Raw genomic sequence first — 8,871 nt, forward strand, 5'->3', positions numbered from 1 at the left:
ATCCTTCTTCTCCGATCGATCTGCTAGACCAGCCACGGCTCCGCCTTGACTACATAATGCCGCCTTGCGTCTTCTAGTCACCCCCTCTGCAGCTCCGCTGTCGTCGAGAGACCACCTATCTAGATCGCTAGCGCCGGTTTCAAGTGTGCCTTTGTAACACGACACCGTCCCCGTTTGGGTCCTCAACATCTTGACCTGGACCCAGCCTGGCAGGCTCGAGGTTTGCTCGACCCGACGGCGCCCTCCTCCTTCTCGTTACCCGGATGAAACCTAGCTTCCAAAAATCGAAGGCCGCTCATGTACGTCTAAAACCCGGTGCTGATGCCCAGTGTGAATTCCTGTGTAAGAGACGCTTTCATCGCCAAATTTCTCGAACGAGCCTCGAACCGTTTTTTCTAACTTGCCGACGACGTCGAGACTCTCCGACCGGCGACACATGGAGGTCTTCTCCGTTACATCTGCAGACCCACGTCTCTTCTTGGACTCGCCCCAGATCTCCATGATCCGAACCGTATCGGGGGTCCGTTGACCCGAACCTGCAGGACCCGATCCGTTTTCCAGATCTAACCCGACCCATAATTCAAGGCCTATGGCTCCACCGAGCCCAACTGAGCCTCTTTGGCTTTAAACTTTCTTTTCCTTTTCCTTTTTCCTATTTTATTATTTAAATGTTCATTGACACGTTTTTATTTCTAATGATATTTTCACGTGCTCATATAGGAAAAATCATTGCTCATCTTACTAGGGTGATGACATTCATGCCGAGATGGGCGATACTTTTGTCATCTACATATAATTTCGATCGTATCCATTATGTCATCGGACGAAGATCGAAAAAGATTTCATCAAGCAACTTCCTGCATGACTATCGATTTGCAGAACAATTTAATTATATGCGGTCTATTTGGCAGACCAACAAGTGCGTTTTTTTAAGTTGCTGCTTTTGAATATATATATATATATATAAATTATCGAGCGCTATTAGCATTCTTCATGTCTATTTTTCTGGTCTTTCTTATAACGCTGATGAGACCAACGAGGGATATGATTCTCCTCTTGGTCGACATTTTTCGGGTGACGGTCCTGGGGGAGTCACGTTATTATTTAAAGGGAAGATATCGATTTCGTGTGGTCGCCTGAGTGCACCGCTGTTTTGGGTGCGATCATAAGAATCACCAATATGCATCGATTATTTTGTGACCATATACATCACAACCCTTCTAATTCAGGTTACATACTTGAATAGTTTCGATTATTCGAAACCTATACAATCCTCGTTTCTCATAGATGCGTCGCCATAACGACTGTTATTTGAATGTTTGAGTTTTCTTAAACTCATGTTTATAAACGATAATCTCAAGGTGTATGTACTCATTTATTTGAGTTGAAATTCATTACTCTGATGCAGCACTATTACTGACAAAAGATCCCAAAAATAACAAATTTTATGGGACACACTTCAAGTGATCTAATGAATGTCTATGACGTTGTATTATCAGAGTGGACCTTGATGCATACTCCACCTCCAAGAAACACATGCCAATTTTTGGCACTTGTATCTATTTATTAAGGGAACTTTGGTGATGGAAACGTAACATTCTTTCATTCAAGTAAGTAAATGTTTTGAGCCTCAGGCTAAGGCCCCGCCCGATCCGATATGCAATATTTTTGTTGCAATAGATTTATGATTAGTCAATCTATTTTGACTATGTTTTCTGCTTACTTTTTTTCAAGTATGACGTCAGCATTGTCATGTTTCTTGCTCGACTTTAGCTTAAGTCATCTATTGGAATTGGAAGTTTGTTTGTGTTGTATTAAATATTAACATATTCAATAAAATTTCTCGTATTCCTTAGTTGAACTCGTGAGAATTTTACTTGCCTTAAACCTAGCATGAATCGTCAACGTTGCAACTCACGTGGTTTTTAAATTGGCCGCTTTTGGGTTACATGAGACCCCAATAGTACTACATTGTGACCTTGGACCTTAAATTTTAGAAAACGGACATCGGAACGTCAAAATTGACGTCATTTTTCCCGGTTACTGTTCCGGCGTTTCCGGAACGTGTTCTGACATTTTGGCCGCCTTCCGGTCACCTGTCGGCGTTTCCGGCGTCCCTTGCCGGACATCAACCCCTGCCTCCTTGCCGGCCAGCTCCGACTACCGCCGGCCAGTTTTCCGTCGATTTTTTGGCAATTTTTCGTCGTTTCTAGTCATTTTTTCGGCATATTTCCCGCCGTTTTTACTTTCACGTTTTCCGAGTCCAAATTTCACCCGGTTTTAAGTTATTTTGATATGGTTTTCCGGTTAATTTTCCAGTTTTTCTCCAAGTCATTTCATAGCTCTAACAATTTTATTATTATGGGTGATCACCCGCACCAATTGGATGGTTTTTACTACCCTAATTGTTTGGTATTCAACTGCTCCAATACCATTTTTTTCCAACTCTTAAGTTGAACAATGTAGTTCTATTGCCATGTGATACACTCGATGGGATTGCACATTTGTTTCAATCCCCCCTCTTACAATATCCTACAGCGTATTGTCTAGAGAAGTTCACTGCGTCGTTGACTCTTTTAATTTTATTTTGAGCAGGTCCCGCTGTGAAATCGAATGTCTTGCTAATTGTATAACCACCCACACTGGTAGTTGTTTTACGGATGTTGTGCGGAGATTTTGTTTTATATCTTCGTGCCTTGCTAAATTTTCAAAGGTTCTACATGCCAATGATGAATTTTCATCTTGATATTTGTGTTAAGAATGGAGAGGAATAAATCTGTCGGATTCCATTGTGTTTCCACAGCTTTGTCACCTCCTCCTTTCTCATGCAGCTGCTGTAAAGTTGTACAAACAGGAATATCAGGTCCATATATAGCTTGGTCTTGTTTGATTTCGTTTATATGTAGTGTGGTTATAGTTCATGATCACCATATAACTATATATTGAAATTCTGCAGGCATATCAAAAAGGAGTTATAGGAGTAACCATAGTGTCTCACTGGTTCATTCCAATTTCAGACGCAACGCACCACAAGAATGCTGCCTTACGATCGTTGGACTTTATGTTTGGATGGTCAGTTCTAACCAATTATATATATTCATGATACATCAATCGATTCTCTGTTACAATAATCGATTTAGTTTGCTATATATTCATACATATGCGTACTTTGAATTTCTGTATTTTAGGTTTATGGACCCTTTGACAAACGGAGACTATCCACACAGCATGAGATCTCTCGTCGGAAACCGATTACCCAATCACAAAAGAACAATCCAAGTTACTAATTGGATCGTATGATTTTCTTGGACTAAATTATTATACTGCTTACTATGCAAGTTATACACCTAAGAACAAGTCTTTAAATGCAAGCTACTTGACAGACGCTCAGGCTACTCAATCATGTAAGTTGTAAATCAACATCAGAGCTAGCAATTACAAGTCTTTAGATCCTTTAGTAATGTTAGCTGGGTTTTGATTCTTCATCAAATTAATTTATTCATGTTAATTTGTTGTCGCAGTTGCGCTTAATGGCATCCCCATTGGTCCACAGGTACTTGAGCCTAGATCGAGTTGGTCATTTTTTTTATTGACTGTTCGTTCTGAAGTAACATATATATGGATCAGAAACTCATAAAAATCTCCATGCATGGTAATATATATATTCAGGCTGCTTCATCATGGCTGTATGTTTATCCAAAAGGACTTAGAGACCTTTTACTCTACACAAAGACGAAGTATAATGATCCACTTATTTACATTACTGAGAATGGTAAGTTAGTGATTTTTTAGCCATGAGATGGATATTTTTTACAGTAAACATATTAAGAATTATGTTAAACATATAAACTACATAATCTATAATGCAGGCATCAGCGAGTTCAACGATCCGAAATTATCACTTGAGGAAGCCTTGTATGACACTCAGAGAGTCGACTATTACTTTCGTCACCTCTATTACCTTCTGAAAGCAATCATGTAATAACCATAGATTTTTAAACGATATTTGAATTGAATTGAATTCTATATAGTTATGAAATTCAATTAAAATGAAATTGTTTGTTTGCAAACTTTACGAAACGGAAACGGAAACGTTTCGAGAACGTTTAATAAGAAAACGTTACGTTTCCGAGCGAATTTATCGACTTTTATTCCGTCGCCCGTTTGCGAAAACTTCCTTCATGAAAGTTGTAGAGCTCGTCGATACGAGTTCGTGAGTATGTGACGCGTTCGAATCAGACGTCATACGTAAAAGTTATTAATGTCGGAAGTTAGTTTCCGATTTGGAAACTAGTATAAATAGGATAATTGTGTTTAGGGTTTCCATAACAGGAAACCCACACTCTCTCTCTTCTCTCCGCCTCCCTTCCTCTTTCTCTCTCCCTCGGTTCTCACTCTCTCTCCCGACTCTCCCTTCCCTCTGAAACGCTCACCGATCCGCCGTCTCCCGAGCAACGTGGCCCTCACCGCCGGCCTAGGAGGCACCGCACCTACCCCTGCAGGCAACCCCAAGGAGGACGCACCCTCTCGAGTTGCGCCGGAGCTCCACGGACAGCTCCAAGTTTCTGCGTTCTCCACCGCCGTGTCAAGCCGAACTCCGGTGGTTTTCGAGCTCCAATCGAGGTGAGGATAGCCTAGGTTTGTTGATGAGATGTTGTTGTTGAATTTTCGTGTGGTGTTGTGATGTTTTGGTGGAGATCGGAGGTTGGAGAGGATGGAGGGGTACCGCCGCCTTAGGCGGCGCGTGTGAGGAAGTAGGAGGGTCTAGGGGCGGCGTGAGGCCGTGGCGGAGAAGAGGGGAGAAAAAGGGAGAGAAATGGGGCGGCGGTGGCGTGCTACGCGCCGTCCCTGGGCTCGGCGCGTGTGCCCCACGCGCGGCCTGCCGGCGGGTGGCGCGTGTACCCCACGCGCCGCCACGTGCGGCGGTGTGACAGTGTTTTCCGATTGGGGTATTTTGGTAATTTACTTAAATGTAAATGTAAATTTTATTTACTACGGTAAATGTAATTAAATTTTACCTTCAGTAAATGTAAATATAAATTACTTTCAGTAAATGTAAAAAGTAATTTGTAAAAGGTAATTAGTAAATTTTATTTACTGAGATTGTATTTACATTTAAATAGTACGTATACGTATTTCAATACGTATATAATATTTATACGTACAGAAATACATATATAATATTTATACGTACAGAAATACGTATTAATTGTATATTTGAACAGTAACCATGAATAGTAACCGTGAACAGTAACACTGAACAGTAATTTCGTAAAACCGAAAATTGCTGAACAGTAACCGATTATTACTGTTTCGGCATTTAAAGGTTTACGAAACGATTCTAAATTCTTTTCTTATCTTTTCAAGGTGATCGTTAAATCAAAGAAATGAATTATCTTCGGGAATTGTGGAATTACGCTCAAGTCAATAAGGTGAGTAAAATCTCACGTATTTACGAATCTACGCTCGCGGTGATTCAACATTTTGCAAGGGTATTTAATAATGAATTACGAACATGTATACAATATAGTGGACTACATATATACTGTATAAATGGTAATAAGTATATATATATATATAGTTTATTATGTTATGTACTGTTATTAATTCATTAGAAAAGGTTATTTCAATGACGAAAAATTATGTATTGAGCATGTGTTTGTGAAATATGACATGTATAGGATATAGTAAACTATATATATATTGTATAAATGGTAAATAAGTACGAATATATATAGTTTTCTATATAATATACTGTTATGAGTTTTATTGCGATTATATCGAGCATAATTTTGAAACGTACAATATGATGTGTGATTATTGTACGTGAGTTTAACATTGAGTTTGTTAAAAAGTTAATTTGTCTTTGGACGTGATTTAGTACAATATGATGTGAGATTATTGTACATGTTTGGCAAGTCGGAACCTAGCCTTGGCCGGGTGAAAGTTACGATACAGTTAGAGCTCTAGTCTGTCAGCCATAGTACTTCATGTGAGGTAACGGGTGGTTATCTACTCATGAGTACTCAGATTGTTTTGGATGTTGGGTAGCGGGTGGTTACCCAATATCAGCGTAGTACTGCATGTGAGGTAACGGGTGGTTATCTGCTCATGGGTACTCAGATTGTTTTGGATGTTGGGTAGCGGGTGGCTATCCAATATCAGTGGTGTATTACGAGAGGGGTAACAGATGTGTACCAGCGTTCTTGGTACCCGTATTATAAATGCATTTAGGTAACCAGAGGGTTACTTAATTTCTCATGAGCGTTTTATTTCATATTTCTTTGGGACAACCAGATGGGCCGTCTATTGACTCATGAGGGCATTTATATTGTTGATTCTGATTTTTCGTATATATTGATATGCGAACTATATTGTCATTTTACTCATACGAGCTATAAGCTTACCGGGTTTGTGTTTACAATCCCGGTGCACCAATTCAATGGTGTAGGGGATAATTCCGCAGGTATTGATTAGCGGAGATTGAGTGACGACTCCGGAGATTCGAAGTCGTTCGTATCCTGTTCGTGGTGAGATTCTGGCGTGGATTTGTGTGAGAATTTGAGTGAATTTATTTGTGAGCTTTGTGAGAGTTGTGAGGATTATTACATTTTCCATCATATTGTAATGTCGAATTATAAATTTGGATTGTAATAATCGGTTTGACTGAGTTGTATTTGGAACTCAGAGATGATCCGCTGTGCATGTTAAATGATTTCAACTTCTTGAGATTGTTTTTGGTGTTCTAACGACTTTGAAATTTTGAATTTTTAGGCTCGAAATTTTAGGGTCGTTACAAATCAAATAAGTCTGATTATAATCATAATATAGATGGGTAATATATGGTTTATATCACTAATGGTCGACCTTGTTACTGGTTAGCTTAGTTTGGTTTATGGAAAAACGATGGTACATTCATACATTATAAACAAAATTTATACAAAATGACGACTCACTCATTTTAGACTACAGTAAGATACATCTGAGTCGATTAGCCTTAAATATACAAACATCAGCCCTTTTAAATTTTCGACAGGGATGGTGTGAAAGTGAAGGGCTACTTTGCATGGTCATTGCTAGACAACTTCGAATGGTATTCGGGTTACATGGTGCGGTTCGGTATCAACTATGTGGATTACAAAGATGGGAACAAAAGGCACCCAAAACTCTCAGCATACTGGTTCACAAACTTCCTAAAGAAGTACTGATCATTAAGAAATCGAAGTGCCTGTTATTAGTAGTGTAGACAAATGTTTATGGATTATGCAGATGAATCGCAATATTCTTGAATAATGTACTCGTGTTGTATGACTTCTATCGTTGAATTATATTGTATGAACTATGAAAAATTCAAGTGTGACGACTCTCTCTCTCTCTCTCTCTCTCTCTCTCTCTCTCTCTCTCTCTCTCCCTCTCTCTACGTACATTCCCAATTTGTCTTCAATATGAAGATCACTAATGAACTTTAAGGATTAGGATTATGACAACGTTGTTTGTAATTAGAGTAATTAGCTAGCTTATGCTAATCACCAATTAGTTTGCATGCATGGTAAGTACGGTACGTAATAGCTTTTGGCCTTTCAGCATTTTGTTCACTCTTGAATTATGTACTTTTTTTTTTTGATACAAGAAATGAAATTACGAACAAAATCTCCTAGGACATCCAGAATTAACAAGATCAAACAAAGGGCATTAGAAGCCTCAAGGGGCATTTGATCAACCCATGATCTCGCATGCAACGTGTGACCGAGTTTCGCAAAAGCATTGGATACGAAATTAGCTTCTTTAGGAACATATTTGAAGCTAATTTCCCTGAAATCTTTTGCAAGAATTTGTATATCCTCTATGAGGATCCGAATCCTCCAAGGGGGAAGAATGGCCCCATTGATAGCGTCCACCACCATCTTTGAGTCACCTTCTACTTCAATCTTCAAGAGATTCTTTGACTTTGCAATAGCCAAGCCATTTCTAAGGGCCGTGGCCTCTGCAACTGGCACCGAAGTACATCCAGCGTGACAAGCAGCAGCAAACATTGGTCTGCCATCATGTTTTGAATGATAAAACCAGAAACTGCAGATTTGTTTTTCACAGATCCATCAAAGTTTAGTTTGAAAAGAGGCTGAACTGGTGCTTGCCACTTAATATCTACTGCTTGTAGTGGTGCATTTATTTCACCTTCAAAACAACAAGAGAGTGTCATGGCCTCTCCTAATTATTTCTCTTAATTAACCGCCCAAGTTGTTAATCATCTCGGTGTTGATGGAAAGCTAAACTTCCAAACTAACTAGAGCGAGCACCAAAATAATCATTCTCACCAAAACGTCCCTGCATCCTACTATCAAATTTTGCTAGAACTGTGCCATTTCTCTCCTTCAACTCCTGATCATCTTAGAGGCTCGTGTGTATTAGCTCAATGAACACGGCTTGCAGCCACCGTTTAATATCCATTTCTTGTGCAGCTTCTAGTATTTTCATCTATTCAAGTGCGTGAACTTTGACTTGGCAAGTTGGCCACCCCAGAGTCATAGAAGGATGATTGATCTGAATGCAGTTGATCGATCTCATCCTGTTGATGACCAATCTTATATATTGGGGCTTCATCATATCCAATAATGACTATATATGTATGCATAATTAATTTGAACTAGCCTTTGTATGTATACAGCGTGTGTCACTTTCTACTGATGACTTTGCACATCTTACTAGCTTAAGCATCATGCATCTACAGAATAGCCACAATCTTATTTTAATCTTTAAATTATTCTTCCGCACTTGTCTCTGTCTACCTCTTTCCTCTATATAAATCCATGCCAAGCATATACAAAGAGCCAACAACTCTCTAATCAGTAGCAGATCGCCAAACCCCCAGCT

The 8,871-nt window shown here is 39.4% G+C and overlaps 1 pseudogene; it reads left to right on the forward strand.

Annotated features, from left to right (window-relative positions):
- The first annotated feature begins 436 nt into the window (after positions 1–436).
- Positions 437–7,329, forward strand: LOC126787553 (beta-glucosidase 12-like; annotated as a pseudogene).
- Positions 7,330–8,871: the final 1,542 nt, after the last annotated feature.

This window comes from Argentina anserina, chromosome 3 (assembly GCF_933775445.1).
Source record: "Argentina anserina chromosome 3, drPotAnse1.1, whole genome shotgun sequence".
NCBI classification, from domain to species: domain Eukaryota; kingdom Viridiplantae; phylum Streptophyta; class Magnoliopsida; order Rosales; family Rosaceae; genus Argentina; species Argentina anserina.